Source organism: Anas platyrhynchos, chromosome 6 (genome assembly GCF_047663525.1).
Source record: "Anas platyrhynchos isolate ZD024472 breed Pekin duck chromosome 6, IASCAAS_PekinDuck_T2T, whole genome shotgun sequence".
Lineage (NCBI taxonomy): Eukaryota > Metazoa > Chordata > Aves > Anseriformes > Anatidae > Anas > Anas platyrhynchos.
This window is the reverse complement of record NC_092592.1, coordinates 18,416,029-18,436,374: the sequence shown is the minus strand read 5'-3', so window position 1 is coordinate 18,436,374 and position 20,346 is coordinate 18,416,029. Positions and strand designations below refer to the sequence as shown.

Genomic DNA, 20,346 nt, shown 5'->3' with positions numbered 1-20,346 from the left:
GGTACTTGGTTGAATTGACTTTTTCCCTGTTTCATTCTAGCTGATTGCTGAAAAGAAGCTACAGGAGGTCAGCATCTGGCCCCAAATTTGAGTTGTATGCAATAGAGTGAGGATTCTTCAGTTTTAATATTAATATCAGCGTTAACAGCAGCATGCCTTCTAATGCAACACCTCAGTGAGGGACAGTCTGGATTGCGAATCATGATACTGTATTGTGAAATTTTGGCTAAAGTTGGTGTTGTGTGAGAGGCATTCTGAATGCAGATTTTGGCCCTCTAACAAGCCCATTGCCACCAACCTAAAAATTAAGAAAATACTTTTTCATATATGGACTTCTTTTTTTTTTTTTTTTTTTTTTTTTTTTTTTGTCTCCTGGCTTTACAACTTCAATTTACACTAATTATTGATTAGTTGTAATAGTAAAAATAAATAAATAATTAAAATAACAACCAAACAAAAAAAACCACTGTCATCTATATTCATACTCATACACTAGAAATTAGAAGTTGAGGGTGAGAACTGAAAAATTCAGTCTTGGATGTTGAGAAAGAGTCAGACCTGCTGTCTCCCCTTGAAGTCACCTAGGTGAAGCTTTTTGACATAATGGAAGCATCAATGAACTGCTCGTGATTAAATGTTTGACAGGTTGACACTATCCCCCTGAACAGGAAGACTGGGGTTGAAAGAAAATTTTAATACAAACAGAATTTCATTAATACCACAGTTTGCTGTAATGGGGGTCTTTTCTTTTCCCCCACCATTATTTTTGCTTAGATGGTGTCATTACCTTTTAAAGGGGAAAGACACTATGGTTAAGCTTTGTCTCAGAAACAATGTCATACTAATGGAATGGGAGCTTTCAAGTAAAATCTGAAACAAGCATGGAGCAGTTCTGATTCTCCAGGCACAAACAAAACCAGTTTTAATAGGGTGGTTCCTTTAAATGCAGGCTCTATTCATTGAGCCAACATTTATTTTGTAGAGAGAGTGCAGAAATTCATTAAACAATATAAAATAATCAATATAAATAGAGTATCAGAATGGTCTTGCATCTCCAAATCCAAAAATATAGCCTCACTTTGCTTTATTTACTTTCTGAGAGCTTTTTTTCAAATGTGGTAACTGTTAGACTCTATCTGCTCTGTTCAGTGTTAGGGCTGTCATGATGAAAGTGCATAAACAATATAAATAATAGTTGTTGGCACATGAAAGGAACTCCGAGTGGATTGTTCTTTTGGAATCTAACTGTCAGGGCTTTTGTTTGACTCTGTTTTTTTATTATTATTATTTTTCATGTTTAATCCAAAAATTCTTAGAATCTTAAATTGATTATTTGAAAACCCATCATTCTTTTAATATTTACATTAGAATTTAATATTTATAGCTTGATGCCAGGCAATTCTTATACAATTTAGTAAATATTTATTAAATCAGACTTGTTTTTTTAAGACTTACAGTTTTGTAACTACTCCCTAGCACTAATACCCTTTGAAGCAGAATGTCAGCCTGCGCAAGTCAGTTTCTATATTGTCTTTCCATTTCTTGTCTGCGTTGATCCTTCTTGACTTCTTTTCACTGCTGAATAGTTAAATAGCTTAATCTCTTTCTGATCCTTGATATTATCAGGTTATATAACCTCCCACTCCATTCCCACTCATCATCTCTGAAATGTAATATTTGCACGTGGAATTTTGACTTCTCATTTGCGATTTGGAGCGGTCTTTAAAACATTGCTTGAACCCACAACAACTCTCCTCGTGATGCATTTTTAATTTCTCATTTGCAAGCAAGTAAACTGACTTACTGAGAGCTTACAGTCAACATTCTTCTGATACCATTTAATTGCAAGTGTTCAGCTTTTATATGCACAGCTTGAGACATTTACCACCTTACTTGCAGACTCATACAAACTCTTTTTGAAAATGAGAAGTGTGGAAGTACTGACTCACAGTGAAAAGCAGACCATATGCATCTTCTCAGTTTGGAAACCTAAAACTGAGCCATCTAAATCAATGAACGTGATAGAACGTTATAAACAGCTTACCCAGTCACCAACAGAGCTAGTAATAGAACTTGGGCATCTGCTTCACATTTTCTTGTTCTCCTGCTATGCCGTTCTCCACTCCTTAAATTTGTCCATCAGTGACAAATTAAGTACAAGTGGACACTTGAGGGATATGGGCAAAAGAATGTTGAAAACAAAGCAATTCAGAAGGTTTTATCCTTTCTATCCAAGTCAATGGCAGGTGTTCTACATCCTATTACAGCCCTGATAGTGAGTTACGTTGCGTCATTTCAGCACACTTGCTTTCAGACTGGATGAATAAATGTCAGTTCAGATAGCAGATATCCAGTCCAAATGATCCACAGTTGGATGGCAGCAGGTGAACAGAGGAATTTCCAGTGCAGGAGCCTATCCTAGCACTCCACACATGGAAGACTGCAGATATTCCAGGTCTTGGTAACGGAAAGAAGCAGATATAAACTAGGAAATATTTTCCTGTGATTTTATAGTACATTCATGATTGATTATGAGCCTGTACATGATGGAGAAGAGAGCTTTTCAGAATAAATATAAACAGTTCTGATTATACATCTTCCCTCTTATTGACACAAATGGGCAATAGACAACGTGCTATAAGCAAAAAAATGTTTCACTACATTAGGAACCATTTCTTTGCTAAAACACCCATGAAATCAGCCTCTTGACATATTCCCCAGCAAGTTAATCTGATTGTGATTGGCTCTGAGTGAAATGGAAATGAGAAAATTCCAATAAGCATGTGAACATACAAACTGATTTTCAACCCATTTTAAACACAGGTTGGCTGAAGACATTACTTGTATAGACGAGTAAGTGAAAGGATGAAGTGCATCTGAATGTAAAAGCCAAAATCAATTTGATTTTAAATGATTTTCAACTGATTTTAAAAAGCAATGGTGTGGAACTTATGTGTAAGGTTAAAAGACTTCAATTTTATTCCCTTCAAACTAAAACAAGCTTATTTTTTCTCCTGTATTCAATTTATTATTTTTTTTATTCCACTACTGTTTTCAGGAGCCTGTATGTCACTTTACCAGTTTTAGTCAGGATTATTGGACCAACAATGCAAAATATTTCTATACACTGAACTGAACAGCAGATGGGACTCCATGAATATTATATTATTCACGGCTATTGAATTAGAGATGCCCTAAAAACAAAATATCTAGTCTGCTGTGGTAGTGCCTCAGTTATGACCTTTATTCTAGCTGCAGGTTTATTTTAGCTAAATTCATTGAGAAACCCAACAGAGTGATCAAAATCCTTCATGAAAATAGAAAGAGCTTTTCCTGTTGAATTCAGTAGGCTGCTGGTCAGGCTGTGTTTACTATTCACTGAGCAAAATGGTTTTGTGATACAAGTTCCATAATAAGCCTGGATAAATTTGGATTCATTTTTTTTCTTTATTTTGCCCAATCTTGGGCAAAAATTGTTCTCTCTTAGCTTCTGTTTCCTAAACTACAAAGTGATAGTAATATATATATATATTTTTTTTCATATTTTGTTACCTGTCAATTTTGATTTTAATATTATTGGTGAGGGGATTGATTTTTACTGCATGTGGACCCAGCAGCAACTCCTGCTATCCATTTTGAAAAGTGAGTTATAGCTTCCTGTGGGACTTGGAATATGGTGGTGCTGGAATTCCAGAAGTATTTTGATCAATCCATGTTGAATGAGAGATGCTACGGTTCCTCAGATTGGATGGACAGTGCCTAACTTGTGAATTCAAACTGTTCTAAGCATTTGCTGCTTATGCTTTGGAAAATGCGTCTTGATACAGGTATGAAAACAACCCACAGTTGTGGTCAAACACAGGCTTAAATTCTGTAGAGAGTTAATTCTACAACATAGCTGTGCAGGATTTAAATGAGTTTAAATTAGAACAGCATAGAGCTTGCTGAAATCTTTGCACAAATATCTGTGATTAAGAATGGTGACAAATGTGTCTGTGCTATTAATTGTAGAATCCCATATCATAAAGGATTCTAAAAAAAAAAAAAAGAAGAAATAAAAAAAAAAAAAAAAAGAAAAAACAAACCCACAACATAATCCATTTGTCTGGCAGTATTTTAAATGAGGAGTAAACAAGCTAATTTCTGAGCTCCTTTACATCAGTGTAAATTGAAGAAGAATTTTTTCTTCAGAAATTAGACTGTTTAAATGCCATGAGATCCTTTCTATCTTCTCTCTTTCAATATCTCTGTGCATTCCAGTTCTTCTGGCTTCCCACCATGATTTAGTTTTCTGTTTGTATTTATAAGAGGGAGTTTATTGCTGATGTTTGTGCACAGTGTAATTAAAAAGCAGCTTCCGTACTGAAAGCAAGGGCTCTGAGTCAGTTCCTCATATTTAATACATCCCTTATTAAAGCAATATGATAAATCCTATATATGAAAAGAGATTAAGGATAAGGCCTTCAAAAAGAAGAAACATTTAAACGTTAGACTTATGTTCATATTTACATATATTTCAGTGGAAGCACCAAAGTTCTCAGCAATTTGAGCCAACCTAGGTATTGAGGGTCTGAAATCTCAGTCAATGCATTTATCTCTTTACTTCCATGTAAAGATTCTTCGTGGTACAATGTGTTGTTTTTTTCAATCTGCATATTTACTCACTGTATCTTTTAGTACTGTTTTACACTGTTCAGTGTTTTTAAAGCTTCTGTCTACACAACAGTAAAACCTTGCTGATGTAAATAGGCTACCTACATGGCCATTCAGCTAAGCCAGTTTCGTTAGTGTAATAGTTACATTAGTACTTACATAATTTCCTTTCTGAAAACATTCAAACTATCCTGAAACAATATTTACTGAGGTGAATTTTCTTAAGAAGATGATGCAAAATCTTCACTTTCTGGAAATGCTCTGAAGATTTTGTGCATGTATGTTTTTGTATGTCAAAATAGAGATATTAGTTGGTGAACAGCTATAGATTTTTTACTTTTGTATATCTTCCTAGATTCACAATTGAAAAAAAAAAACAATTTCTGGGACAATGCCGACTGTAAAGTGTGTGACACAAATCTCTGACATGTTCACATCTTGAAAATTATGTGTGTCACTTGTCCTCAACTCAAAAAGACCTTTCAAGATTTAAAAAAGGTAAGGAAATGCCAATAGCAGTGAGCCAATTTCTGGAATGGTTCCCATATGAAAAGAGGCTAAGTAGAATGAGCTTAGAAAAGAGGTCTGATGGCTGCGTAATTCCTGTTGGTAGAATCGTAAATTGTATGTAAAAGTATAGGAATCAACTATTCTCTATTTCTTATGCTAACAGTGCTTAAGCAAGTGTCAGTGCTCTCTCTCTCTCTCTCTCTCTCTCACACACACACACACAGACACACACACACACAAAGCATTAGTAAACTGTGGAACTCATTGCCACAGGATGCCACGAAAGCCAAAGTATAATTAGATTTAGAAAGTAATTATCTGGATTGATGAATGGTAAGCTTGTCCTTTGTAATTAAAAAACAGAATCCTTACTACTGGCAACAAAGTTCTTGATACAGCCTCAGCTCAGGAGGTCTCAAAGAGCTGAATTATAGGACATATGCAAAAAAAAAAAAAAAAAAAAAAGAAGAAGAAGAAGTCCTCTGTGTTATGTAATGCTGAAACATTGCTTTTGCAGAAGTTTTTGGTTTTGTGTTTTGTATTTTGCAATGACATTCCATGGAATGTAGGAAAATCTACAGTGGTGTAATGCCATCACAATCACTTTACTAATTTAAACTTATTGCATAGGCACACTGCATCAACATCAAATATAGCTTATTTTGTTTCCAAGTACGCTGATAGTGTACTCTCTCTCTCTGGTACACAGCAACTTTATTTCCTGTTCATATTTCATATGCCAGATAGTACCCTGTGTATTCTATAATAATATAATAATGCATCGAGTACTAAAATAAATGGAGCAAAACCTGATCAAATGTGGAAGATTTTGAACTTAGCTCCCAGTAGCATATGCATGCACCTACATGCAAATGTGAAATAAGGCAAGAATGCCTAACCTGAGGCCTACATACTCACTCCAAAAATACCAGAGTTCAGCCCTGGACTGTATTCATCTTAATAAAGGACTGAAATCCACAAAAAGGCCTGAAATCCCTGAATTCAAGTCATCCATTTTATGTTGAGAAGCATGTTTGGACCAGCGATGATTTTTTTCCCCCCAAGAGAATCTGCCTATGAAGGATGAGAGTATTAGACATTTGTTTCTTTTTATTGCAAAGTAGTAGCTGGTCTTCAACAGGACGAAAGTTGAATCGCTCTCAGATTGTGCTACCAACCTATTTTGCATATTGCTCTATGGCATTGGCTCAACAAAGCAGAGCCTACAGTTATCCATTACTCTCTTCCCACAGAGCTGGTCTGGATTAGCCAGCCAAGTTGCTGGCTTCTTAGCATTTTGCACAATGCCAGCAGTAATAGTTGGTCCTTGTGAGCAACTCACCTTGACAGAGATGGGTGCATTTTTTAGCAAGCTAGTGTTTATATTAGAGTTTGACTGTTCACCTGCTGAAAGTGCTGACTGAGTCCATGGCTAGAACTCCAAAGGTTTGCAGTGTGTTGCACGTTATTTCAAGAACGGAGGAGAACTCGTTGGTTTTCTTCTTATTATTATTGTCCATGCATAAAATTGTATTACTGCAGCATGGACATGCTTTATGGACCAACAGGCTTCCATTGTGCCAGGTGGCTGTGAATGGAGTTGCTGCATGGCATAGTAGAGAATGAAAATGAAGCCATTAAATGGGCATTTTTTGTATTGAATCTTCTAAAGAAAAACAAACAAAAAAACAGCCTTTTCAGGCTGACTCCCTTTTGCCTGGTTCAGGGAACAAGCAACTCTTCCAGTTAGCCCAGCCACACTACTGAAATATTGCTTTCTACTAGCAACAGCAGCAGTAATACACGAGTTGTCTTTAAGCTCATATCTTTGTGGAGAGGAGCGCTCACTCACCAGAACTCACCAGAAGCTTTCTTGCTTCACCTTCAAGTGCCCCTTTACAGTATGTGAGCACCTGTAGAGCCTAACATTGTCTGCAAGCGCCTGGATAACCAGCAGTGGTGAGTCTGGGGGCTTTGGAAAGTGGAGGAGGGGAAAGTTTGGGTGCATAAATAAGCTGAAAAAATCCTCACTGTCAAATGAAATGTTCCTCTGCTTTATCACCATTATTTTTAGCGAGATTTTGCATTATGGTACCTTGAGTTTTAAATTAAATGTCAAATATAATTTGGCACTACAAAGAATGAATTATGTGACTGCCCTTAGAGAAAATCAGAAGGCTTAGCTCTGTGAGTTAAATTGGTATCTGCCTTATACTGAGCTGATGTGGGCTAATTGATTAGGATCTGACAGGATACCATATTGCAAATTCAGCACAATCTCTCCCATTAAAAAAAATAGACCTAAGGTACCTTTAGGGAAAAGCAAAAAAATCTTATGTGAAACAGAATGGGGAGAGCAAAAGAGTATCTTCAAGGACTGTCTTTTGCACTGATGGTTTAGATTCCCCAGAAGCCCACATTTCTTAAGGGCACAAGATGGATGTTAATGTGCCCCGGGTCACTTTGAAAGCAGATTTGCAATCAGATTTCAGGTTCTTCTGGCCTAATCTTAAAGAAGAGCAAAATATTTTCTCAGATAGCTGACTAAATCTATCTCCGTGAGAACTAAGATGACAAAGTGCCACTTTAGATCATTAAAGGAGGGTAATACATTTTAATCAGAAATTATATGGGGAAGGACAAACCAAAAGCTATAGCAGTGGGTCATTTTAGAAATTCAGTACTCGTGGCCCTCTCCCTTTCAAAACGTATGATGCTATTTCCTGGAAACATTAGTCTTAAAAAACTATTGTCAAGTAAACAAGCCTTGTGTTTCTCACAGCCTTCATGTCTGTGTAGTCTGGGTTTAATTTTCTGTTAAGTATGGGTAGTGTTGGGGGGGGGGGGAGGACTAAGTTTGAAGTTCTAATGTAGTCAGGCTGGAATCTGTCACTCAGCTTATTGCATGTTGATGACTCAGTGCAGTTTCAGCTGTAAGCAGACCATGATTTATGGACACCAAGTGAACTCCTGCGGCAAAAACCAGCCATGAGATCAGAGCAGCAATAGGGCCCTTTTTTGGCAGGAGACAGCGCCTGCATTTTTCTCATTCATGCCAAACTGCTTTGCACGGCAATTAGCTCTGTCCTCATTTAGTCTCCAGTCCCAAAGGGTAATGAAAGTCATATATCATCTTCAAGGCTGCTAATTATCCAGCTCAGTTACAGGTAGGCTTTGTAACTGTGAGAAGGGCCTGTCTGCTTGATATTTATTGCTCTTCCAATAAGCAAGCAAAGGAGAAGGGGGGAAAAAACTTTCTTGAAAGCTTGCCCATACCCCTTGCCTCAGATCCTTGACATACCTTCTGCAAATGTGCTAGTCAAAGGGGAAATGTCTTCATTCCACATATCCATTTTTCATGCTGTAACTAAACATTCAGCAAGAACAGAGAGCAAGTGCCTGAAACATGAGAGAACATACATTTGGGGTGAGCTTGTCTCTGGCTGTTTGCTTGTGGAAAGGCAATCCTCTGAATACACAGTCATGAAAACAGGAAGAGCAGTAAGGAAGAATGAGGAAATTCTTTCTCCTCCTCCACTCCTTTCTCCTCCCAGCCCTTCAGCACACACCAGAGCAGCATCTTGGGAAAGCACTGGGGTTAGGGAACCATGATAGTTTTACTGAGGATATGTCAAATGAAACCTTGAACTCTGTATTTGAGCCCTCTCACCATCAGCCCTGAAATACTGTAAAATTCAACTCTCTAAAGAAAGTATGGGACCTGCTCAACTTTCTGTAACAGGTTGGCAATTCCATTTTTGGATGCTGATTATTAACAGAGTCAGGTCTCACTACTTGGACCTATCTTATGCTGTTTGTAATATACTGGCTAAATCCATGTTCTAGGTATCTGAGACCTTAGTATGGTAAGGATTGAACTATTGAACTTCCCAACATTGGATGAAATCCTGCTGTATTTTGAAAAGGCTTTTTTTTTTTTTTTTTTTTTTTTTTTTTTAATTTGCATGTGCACAGTAGACTTGTTACACATCCATGGAGTGACACCACATGAAGTCTGACCAAGGTCCCCATTTGCCACTGAGCCCATTGTCTCAAAAAATTCTTAAGACAGCCTTGTTGTCTAGAAAGGCAACCACCAGGGTAAACGTGTAAAGGGGGAGCTGGGGCAGAAGCAGTCGCTAAAGCTCAGCAAAAAGAGCTTTGGCTGACACCTGCATCTGGAGGTACGGTGGGTAGGAGGAGCAGAGATGCTCATTGTATGTGCACAGTAACAGCAGTATGTGACTATAAGGGCAGAAGGCAGAGAAGATCTGAGCTTTTTGTCATAGCAGAAACATGTTGAGGAGATTATGCTGCCAGGTATATGGCTTTTTGGGTGGGGAGCTGAACTGCAGCACGGTGGGAGTTCTGCAGCCTTTCACAGCTTTGAACTGCAGTGTGGTATTGGGAGGGGCCCAGTACTGCTCTGGTGCCTCTGGGTATCTGCACTTGGTTCATCCAGGCCTGATTTTCATTTCTGTCAGCAGTAGGAAAGCACAAAAAGTGCGGGGGTGTGAAAGAACAGGACAAAGTTTCTTATTCTTACATTGTCTCTTCCTGTTTTCAGTGTTGTATGAAAATGGAGGATCAGTTTTCATGATCAAATGTGATTTTATTTTTCTTTGCACTGTGAACGTCACAGTGTTTTGCAGACACTGTTTTCACCTTCTTCCTGGCCTGGAGGAAGCATTAGGAAGCTGATGGAGATCCAAGTGGTTCAGATATCAAGAGTCAGAGGAGTATTGCGAATGAGTGGGTGTTCATCTGTTGTGTATTGGCAGGTTCCCTTGAGCTGACTGGTGCTCATCTGATTTATACCAGTCCTGGAGCTGCCATGCAAACCTTGGGTTGTCTGTCTGCAGTGTCTTTGCCAATTTTCCAAACCCGTTGACTTAAACTTTCTGTAGTTGCTTTCTACATGCTCTCACCTCAGCTTTCCTGGAAGCAGGTATTCATGCAGCTCTTTCTGACAGCGGTGGGAACTACTCCTGTATGTCCTGCTGCAGAGCAGAGCACTGCGTTCCTGCTTTCCTGTAAGACTTTCTTGCTGAAGCACCATTCTACCCGTGATGATGGGTAGGGCAATGAGTTAGATAGAAGTCGCCAGTCATGATCAGAGTGGTGATCTATCTAATCTGATATCTTGGCACTGATAATGGATAGTGCTAACTGCTGTAGAGGAAGCTGTCCCTTTTCCTCCTATTATTTAATTCCTTCTCTGAAAAGGATTTTAATTACTCTTTTCTCACAATAATAAGATTTTCTGTTTCTAAAAAAAAAAAAAAAAGTTGGTTTGGCACTTTTCATTCTGCAGCTCTATAGATTTCTCTTTTTCCACATCTTGGAGTTTTTCTGCAGTCTCCCCTTGGGAGTTAGCAGAGAGTGAGAGACGCATAACAGGAAGAAACAAATGTTAAAAGCTTAATCCAAATCCTGCTGAAGCTGCTAGTGTATTGCCTTGCCACCATTTGGTTTAGATCTGCTTCCTAAGTCAGCTTCTCATGTAGTACTAATTAGCGTGACACCAATATTAAATATTGTTTTGGAAGTAGTGTTCTCTGAGATGAAGATGAGAAAGTAATGAAAAATGAATGTTTAAGCCTTGCAGTTCTCTGTCCACAAAACCTGCTCTTACACTGTCATTTCACTTGGTTTGATTTTCCTATTTATTGTCCTATCTCTTGAAGCAAACATTTTTTTCTGTCTTCTATCCATTGCCATTTAGTATTAAGAATGACCATGTTATCATAAAGGCAGGTATCCCAAATTCTTACTCTATCAGTAATGTGATTTGTTGTGCAGCAAATTACACAGGAACTTCTTGGCTTTTTGTTTACTTCTGTCACCAAAAAGGGGTGATACTCAGGGATAGTTTTGTATCAGTCTAAGGCTAATCTGTTTCTAAACTGCTGAAAAGGTGGTGAAAGGGTGAGTGTCTGTCCTCAGCAGCAGCACTCCTCCAGATGTGCAGGCAGCTGCATGGAGAACAGATCTGGGGGACTGCTGAGGTGTGCAACCACGCGTGCTGACACACAGGGTGCAGGAGAGGCAGGCAAGGGGGAGGAAAGGTGGAAAGGAGGGATCTGTCCCTTCAGCAGCATTTCACAGTTCAGCTAGATGAAGCTGGCCATGAAAGCACAACCTTACTGTAGCTGCATCCATACATTCTGTTTAGGGCTCAGTGTGTTTGTTAGGTGGCTTCTTCAGCAGGTGAAAATAAAATAAAATTATATAGGAAAGGGGCAGCATAATATATATTTCGATAATATGGAAAAGGGCAGCATAATAAAGCCTTGCTGCGTGGACCCCTACACAGGATTCGGCTACTGAGTCCCTAACTACAGCAAATTAAAATTAAAAATAATAACATAAAATATAAAATAATGCTGCTTTTAAAATCTTTCACTCATGAGGCAGCTTTACTCTCCCCTTCCTAATGAAACTGAAAAAAAAAAAAAAAAAAAAAGGAATATAGGGAAATTCCATAATTCCATTTGTAGCAGTTGAATTATGGATCTTCAGAATGATTCCTGTGCATGAGTTGATTACACTGCCACAGGAGCCTTGTTCTGTTCATTCCTTGTGGGAAGCAGTTGTGGTAAGCCTCTGTGTTCAACAGTTTGGACTGTAGGGCAACTCCAAACAGCTCCTGGGGAATTATTCAGCATTGTCTGAAAATTCACTCAGATGTTCAAAAACTTCAAAATGTTCAAAAGATGTTCAAAAGTAAAATCTCTCTGTGTATAAAGTTGGCAGCAACGATACGTGTGATAAGTAAAAATAAAGCAAAACAGAGGTCTGATGTGTGAGGTACAGGTTGGAGCAGGACGTGGTAGGATTGATTTCTTCTTATGACCAAGAGGATTTTTTTCTTTTTTAACGTATATTTATGTGCTCAACAGTAAATACATTGCTTCTCTTTTGTGACAGAAAACCATCACAAATTTGATCAGCCCCAACAGGGAAGGCACCAAACATCTTGTCTGGTAAATGTTAAGCTCACTGTCAGGAGCCACCAGATCTTTGGCATATACACATGGGGAAGGGGTGAGTAAGTTTGTTTTATTCAATCTCTTCATATATATTCTGCTCTGTATATGTTCTTGTAATATGGTCATCTCTCTAATTAATCATCTATGTGTCATTCCATTTTATGTCAGAGCAAGCAAGGTCAAAGGGATGTACTATGTGCACAGAGCAGAAGAGGCTAAGTTTTGCAGTCTTATTTAGCTCTTTCGGATGATTGTTCTTCATTTCATAATGAAGTCACGAACAGCCCACAGGAGATCCCACCTCTTGTACAGATGAACTCTAGCCTTGTTATGGAGAGCCCTGCAGGGATAGAGGGCCATAACTGGTAACTGTGATCCTCATCCTATCTTTATGTGTAAGTATGCTGGGAAGAGAAAATAAGAAACGATCCTGGTTTGAAATTTTATGAAAAGTCATTGCAGGCAGCACAGAACAAAGGTAGCTTGCTAACAGTACAACTGTGGAAATGCACAGACGTTCCTTTTCATGGGAACCAGCTCACTTTGTGAGCTTCCATGAGCAATACACAGTAGCTGGCTAGAGCCAGTGAATTAAATGTGGGTTTCTTTTATGTTGATTTCTTACTAGTTTGTCTTCAAGAGGATAATGGAAGGTTTTTTCTCAAATGAGATACAGTGCACCTCAGGCAGGGCATGGTACCTCTTGTTTGTGATTACCTTTTTGGCCCAAAGGAGTCAGAGTTACCATCCCTGGGCTCTTCTACTGCAACACAGAAAGCGTCCTGGTGCCTCCGTGTCTTTCCTGCTTTGGGAACACTGGCAGATTGATGATGGTGAGTGATGGCCAGATGTGTTTGTGCTGTTTGAGAAAGTTTCCTGAATATGTAAAACATAGGGTATTATTTCACGATTGCTGTTCTGTTTTTCTTGGACTGTTTGAGGCTACTCCTATCAAGAGTCATAGGCATTCTGTAGCTGGTAACACCACAAAAGTAAGTGTAGCCATATGTAATTTTTACCTAATTGTGTCTCTAGGATATATCTCCACACAATTAATTAACCTGTTTATTGAGCAACAGGGAAAATGTTTTATTTACTAATATAGTAAACAAATTACCAACATACCTATGCTATGTGAAACATCAGTTATAGTGTTTGTTTCTACATTCAAAAATTATCACATTAAGTATGTATATTCAGAAGCAATCCTTTTATTCCCATCTTACTTTATACAGCTGAACTCATATTTATATTGCTTTCAGTCTCCAAGCCCAAGCCAAAGGCAACCACACAGTTGTCCTCACTCGAACCAAAACACAAGTCCATTGCTGTATGTGTTTAGTCTAGGCTATTTCAATATCTTGTTAAGAAACAGACAAGCAAGGGAATACCTCTAGTTCACTCTTCACGCAGTCCAATAAAATCATGTCATAGCTTTGGCCTGGCTGCTATAGGACCAGAGACAGGACAATTCATTAGTCTGTATGTCTCTCCAGTAGAAAATTAGTACCTGATTTAGGGCAGGGCTCAATTGTGCCTTGTGGTAGGTGGCTGTCCAAAAAGCATTTGCATGACTTCCTCAGTGCATGCCTACCACAGTGATTTCTGCTTTCATTGCTCCAGACACCTCATCTATGTCTGTGCTGCAACTGAGACTTGCTGGCAGAGGAATGCAATCTGAGCTTGCCTTTAGCTTTCCACATGGCTCCCAGAGGCCGCCATGCCTTGCAGACAAAATACCTCAGGGGTATGTCAGCACTGTAAGTGCTGAAGGACCCAAGCTGGCTCAGCATAAGCAGTCTGGAACCAGGAATGGCAGGGAAGGACAGCAGATGTATCCATGCTCACTTTGTAGAACATCTCGCAGTCCGAGAGCAGCATGGTTGTGCAAATGCAGCCAAACGACCTCTAGATTTGAGCTCTTATCTCTGCACATCACCACCTGGGTTAACCATTCAGTCTGCATCCTTGAGTCAGATCCTCAAGTTCTCAGGCAAAATTTTCAATGAAGTCTGGCAGAAGGAGCATGCAATTTTGTCCATAGACACTGAATACACAGTAGCAGTTGTGGATTGTCAAATCTAGCATAGGATTATACCCCACATCATATGCTTCAGCACTTTATACAGACTATGTTTAAATTAATTTTTAATTAGCTCATTTTACAGATAGAAGATCTGCTCATCTCAGGTTTCATAACCACAACTTTGCCTGCAGGTCTCTTTATCAGACGGTTGGATTATGCCAGCACCAAACTGGAGCTGGAAGTGCTCAGACCCTGCAGCAATGAGACTAATATTAAAAGCCCTGATAGCATCAAGCACCACCCTCCATTATATCACAATTGCATTTCCATCTTCATGCCCAACTATAAAGAGCTTGTGGAGGGTGGGGGTTCATGACTGCTAGAAAACCTACAAGCCAGAGAGAGCCAAAGCTACTTGACTGTGCATAATGGTGCTACCCATAACCTCTGCATAGGTTTTGATGATTGAATGCGAGTTCAGCCCACCCAAAGTGAATCATAATGAATTGTTGTTCCAGAGGTTGCAAACCACTGATATTTTCCCTCTTCTGGTTGCAGAAGATTTTATAGACATACTCGTACATGTATAATGAGACGTGACAATGCCAGTTGCCTGCAATAGTCTTGCCTGCTTTGGAAATCCCTTCTCTCCTCCATTCAAAGTCTGTCTCCTGTTGTGAGATGCACTGGCTACACGCAGCTTGCAGCATGAACAGGCATAGCTGAGAAAGCACTAACTGCACAGATCTGGAATTAAGGTACATATAAAGTGATTTATTTGGGTTTATTCAGGAAATATGTGGCATAGTTAGGAACAGACCAACTAACTTAAAGTTCAAGTATTGGTCTTTACCAGAGCCCATCCTTACCCCTGTTCTACCTACATGTTAACAGTCTCTTCATTAGATGCTTTCAGTCCCACTGAGAAATTCTCCATGGAGCTTCCAACCCACTCTGGTGTGAGAAGATGACAACAGTTGTAATGAAATAATTCAGAAAATTTGTTTTTTCCTTTTTGTTCCTTTCCATTTGCTATCAGAAATACTGTCAGAAAGCTAATTTCCATGAGACCAGGATGGAATGGACATTTCAACATGTGTCAGTATGGCTTCGTAAGGATAGCTGCACCACGGGAGACTACTTGCTTCAGACTGATCAGATGGAAGAAAAGGCTGTCAACTTAGTTTGACACAAACTGCAAATTTGACTCAAAAAAGTTCCTGAAAAATTGTATGGTGTGCTGTTTAAGGTACATCAAATCTTTCTGGAGAGATATCCAGTCCCAATTTAATTTCTATGAAATCCTGTTCTTGGTCTGTGTGGAACCATACCACAGCCTCAGTGATGGGAGGAAATCCAACTGCAAAGGGTCCTTAAGTTATCATCCAGCCATTCACACCTCTGGAATTTCATAATAAATTGAATCAGCTGAACGTGGTGGTGGGGTTAGACAGTGAACAGATCTGAATGAGTGGTGAAACCAATGACTCATCTCAGTGTCTAATTTCATTCCTGTTCAGATTGTTTATCTAGGAAGAAAAGGGCAGAGAATGTATAAGGATATATGTGCTGTTTATTTAAATGTGTAGTAGAAAGCTAATTCCTAGGTAGAAGTTCTGCTCTGAAGCGGTGGGAGGAAAAGACTGATTTGCTATAGGGATATCATTAATTTATTTATTTTAATGACATTTCTTGTCTTTTGTTTCACATGTAACAAAAGACGATAGTGACTTTCTTCAAAGTCCATCTGTCTGAGATCCTTCTTTGTTATTGATTTCCATTCAACTCTTTCCAGCTTTTCTATGAGTTGATGGCATTCGAGGGCCAAAGCCTTGTGATGTATTTGCTGTGGTTTTATTAATGCTGTACAAAGCCTCATCTCTTCCCTAGTTCCTGATTGTGGTGGGCTGGAGGATGGAAAACCAAGCTGCAGTGAAGCATTTCAATATCCTATTTCACTGCAAACTCACATTAAATTTGCTATTCTCTTTGAAGTCAGCAGAAAAACCGTGACTGACATCAACTGAATATCTGGTTCTGTGTTTCTGACAACATTACTGCTTGTCTTGTATAGCAGTCCCTGTGGCCGCTGAGACTGAAAAGTAGCTCAGGCAGTTTCTCAGAGGTTGGGAATGCTAAGAGCCCCGATATCTCATCCTCTAGCCAGCCTGCTGTCCCTGTCCCCAGTTCTCGTCAACTTTTTCTAACCCACTAGTGCCACTGCCACCATGTCTCTGCCTAGCCTGTCAGTGCTAAATTGTCAGTAGGCATAACAGCAGGAGGATGAAGGTAACTGTTGGGTGTGAAAGGAGAAGTAGGCAAATATTTTGCTTGCCCAAGAAGCGGGAATGTGCCGTCAATGTGCCTGGCTATTTCCCCAAATAACATGTTGCAGAGCATTTTCTGTAAGAGACAGGCCTCCTCTTCAGCATCCTGCCTCCAAAAATAACTTGTGCCTGATCTTTTAAAACCCTTCATAATGTACCTTGCCAGTTACATATTGCTGAGCAGGAGGGTTGAGAGGATTATTTCAGCTGTGGCAATCAGTTTACACCTTGAACCACAAGATCGGATTACTTTTGGTATTTAATTTTGAAATATTTCCCCCAGATGTACTGTACCTTTGCATGTTTCTCGGATGAATTTCATTTTGTTATTTCCTGCTCTTATTTCTAAGCTTTCTTAGGTACTCTGTGTTGTTTCTCTGTCTTCACTTGTTTGCAGCACTTCCTAATTTAGTATCATCTGCAAATTTAATATTTGTCTCGGCTCTTTGTATCACCTGATCAGTGGTTTTAAAATATTAATGAAATATTAAAAACTGAGTTTAGCACAGTCCCTACAAATTTTCCAATGGGCAGTTCCCTAAAAGCATTTATTTGCGAGTGGGTTTGTTATATGCTTAATGTATATGACACTACAGAAGTATACAGGACCACTCAATAGAAATTATGGACATCAATTAATGCTTTCTTTGCTCTGAAAAACTTAGGCTACAGACATCTCAAACATGAGAAATAGTATAAATAGTTTGGGAGTGGGGGCATGGTTGTACGACTGAATGTATGAGTTTTTGAGTTTTCTGTGGGAAGCCTCTAGCAAAAGTGAATTCAAAGCTGTCATAAACATATTTCATGACATAGATGAAAAATAAAGACTGTGGTAGGAAAAGAATACTCAGATGGTCCAAACAAGACTGGTATTTCTTTTAAGGAGTGGGACTAATGAGAAAAAGTAGTAAAGGAAGAGGTCCAAGTTTTTGCAGTGCTTTAAAATGGTGTTTTGAACTTGATTTATAATAACTGGAAATCAAGGAGCTGAGAAGGAAGGACATGAAAAGAGAAGAGAAATCAAAATGTCCATTGAAACAAAGGCAGTAAGAAAGCTGCAAGACAAGAAAAAAAATAAAAATCATTGATAGAGCTGAGGCAGCAGATGACTAATGTATGAACTTTGAGAAAAGTAGTAAAGAAAAGGCTGAATTTTTAAATTTTTTAGACCTAGTTTTCTGGTAGCATCTAAATAAGCATAGTTGAATATTTCAGTTGACTTTCCATTAAATGATTTACTAACATGTAAATATCGTACATCAATTCTATTTTTATAAATTTAGCTCTTCCACAGTTAAGAAGAGTTTTTCTTGCAAGTTCCTATTGCAACCTGTTTGTTACTGCTTCTTGCAACCTCACAGTTCATGCAGGTTACTCCATCCTGTACTTGGCTTCAGTGGAGATTCCTTGCTGGCCTGACACGTCTTCATGAATTGCTTGCTCCTCCCTCTGTCTGCGATTGCCTACGTTCTTATTAGGTAGGAAAGAACAGAACAAGACGCTTTGCTTACTGCTTTTCTTTTTACACAACACAAGTTATGTCTTGCATTCTGAGACGAGTTTTTGCTCAGTGGCTTTTAGATAATTTTTCCAATTATGTAACAACTCTATCCACTGTATCAAGGATCATATTTTTCAATTACTGGTATGTTGTATTTTAGATACTTTATTAGGACTAATCATGTAGCAGGTGCGAAGTGCTGAGCTAATATGAAGGGAAAGCGTGGGCCTTATCCCAGTGAATTTCAAGCTTGTTGAGTGTTGTCACTTGTTCAGACATTCTGGCCTGTAAAACTGTAAATGTTGTATTTTAAGTATTGTTAGTGCTCTAAAATGTTGTCTTCTCCAAACTGGACATTTTAATGAATATGCTTTAGCACCCTGAAACTGGAGAGATTACTTGGGTTCTCTGATGGTGTTTTTAAACAAAAGTCTAATTTCTAAGTGATGGAAGAGAGGAAAGTGATGCTTAGATTGTATCAGTATCAGCTCTGACAGTCTGTATGGGAGTTTTTCCCAATGCCCACATCCTTTTGTGTAGAGCATTAGTTCAGCATTAGTTTTCTTACATTGTCAAAATCTAGACAGCTAACTTGCACGTATGAGGTAGGTGTCTTAAGTTCTTCATATTCTCAACAAAGAGAGAGAGGTGCTTCCCTTCATCCTCTGGAAGTTCCACTTTCACATAGAGCCTCCAAACCCAGGGATGTAAGGGAAAAACTGAATCAGTGTCCCACTTGGCAGCTGCACTGCTATCCCTACACAGGGGTGTGGATATGCAGAGTCTTAGTCTCAGTAGTGAACAATTAGGATTTTTATTATTAAGCATCTCACTGAATCTGGAGGGATCACCCACAGCCATAACCACAACTATGCTTAGGAATCAGGCTTATTGGAGAGGAGGCCAGCAGGGAAAGATCAGCTTGTAGTTCACACAAAAAGAGAGTTCTTGTTGGAGAGGGACAGAACAGGACCCTAGCTGTAAATGAAAGCTTTGCCCTCACTAGACTACAGTCTGTTTTGTTTTGTTTTGTTTTTATTTAAAAAAAAAAAAAAAGGCTCAGTGCAGTTGTCTGGGAACCTCACTTATTAGGCAACTTTAATTTGGCTGTAACAAGCTCCCTTTAAGCCAGACCTTGGGTAAGGCCTTAGAAATGCTCAGCTGTGCCATGTGGCTTGTAACAAATATCACAAAGTATTGATTTATTCTATAACCGCTCCCTGCCATGTGTTATGTAAATAACAAGGTTTGATAGAGTGTGTGGCTCTTCGTGCTGTAACGCATAGGTCTTGCAGAGGTCTCCAGTCAAAAGATGAAAAGCCAAGTGCCTCCAATTGTCCTCAGGATGTATGCATGACACTGCAGCTGCACACACGTGCACCAAGCCCTTCCCTTCTGAGTGCATTTTATGATGATGATGATTTTAATGTTTTATCTGGTTCTGATCTGGGCGGGTATAATCTTCTAATTACATAACTTTGAATTTTCTCAGCTTGTCTCCATGCTTAACACTGTTAATAATTTTCCACTGGAAAAGCTAAAATCATGGTGATTTCAGTGCATATGCTCATATCTATACAGATTTAACCTAGAAAAATACATGCCGTCTGAAAACACGACTAATTGTGCTCCGGTTGTAGGTTACAGAGCAGCCTTGTTTTGTTTTCCCACAGCCAAGAGAAGGCCTCAAGGCCAAAATGTCACCTCAGATTTCTTTTGATCTCAACTTATATTTTATTAACCCTTTTAACTTCACTGAGTGTGTGCAAGGAAACATGTATATTCCCTTTCATATAAAACCAGCATTGTCCTTACATCTTGCGTGCAAATGTATGGACAGTTTCTCATACAAAGGATTATTTAGATGTAATCTATATGCCTTGTGAGTTACAGATAAGAAGGGGCGGGCAGCGTTTATGCTGCAATGTTTATGATTTATTCCCCTTTTATTTTCTCTCTTTAACTCCATCCAAAATATTTCTGAGAGTCTTAGTGAAATATAATACTTGAAGCCTTTAATGGCACCTTTTCATCTCACAATTGCAGAGTGCTTTTCAGGGCTTAATTAAATTTTACAACACGTCTCTCAGGTGAGTATAATTTGAATGCATCCATTCCTGTTTGTGAGGAAACTGAGGCAGAGAGTGGTGATTAACTCAAGGCCATGCACCGAATAATATGTCAGAGTGAGAATTATGGGGTCCAGGAGATCTGATTAGTTTTGTATAGGCCAAGCATGATTTGGTTCTTAAAGATTTCTTCAAAAAGGCAAAAAAAATGATGGCCTCCTCATCTAACATAGAAGCCAAATGGCTTCTCCAGAGTCATCCTTTC

The 20,346-nt window shown here is 38.9% G+C and overlaps 1 long non-coding RNA gene across 4 annotated transcripts in view; it reads left to right on the top strand.

The window, feature by feature from the left end:
• The window catches only part of LOC106015799 (uncharacterized), a 200,367-nt gene that overhangs the window by 166,781 nt on the left and 13,240 nt on the right, over nucleotides 1-20,346 (top strand). The window contains exons 9-14 of one of the 4 annotated variants that reach the window (XR_011810008.1): nucleotides 5,009-5,151; nucleotides 12,094-12,210; nucleotides 12,324-12,550; nucleotides 12,784-12,988; nucleotides 14,740-14,939; nucleotides 15,221-17,989. This is a non-coding gene — a long non-coding RNA (uncharacterized lncRNA). The remainder of the gene's footprint in view (nucleotides 1-5,008; nucleotides 5,152-12,093; nucleotides 12,211-12,323; nucleotides 12,551-12,783; nucleotides 12,989-14,739; nucleotides 14,940-15,220; nucleotides 17,990-20,346) is intronic. The other 3 variants (XR_011810006.1, XR_011810007.1, XR_011810009.1) reach the window with 3 other exon arrangements.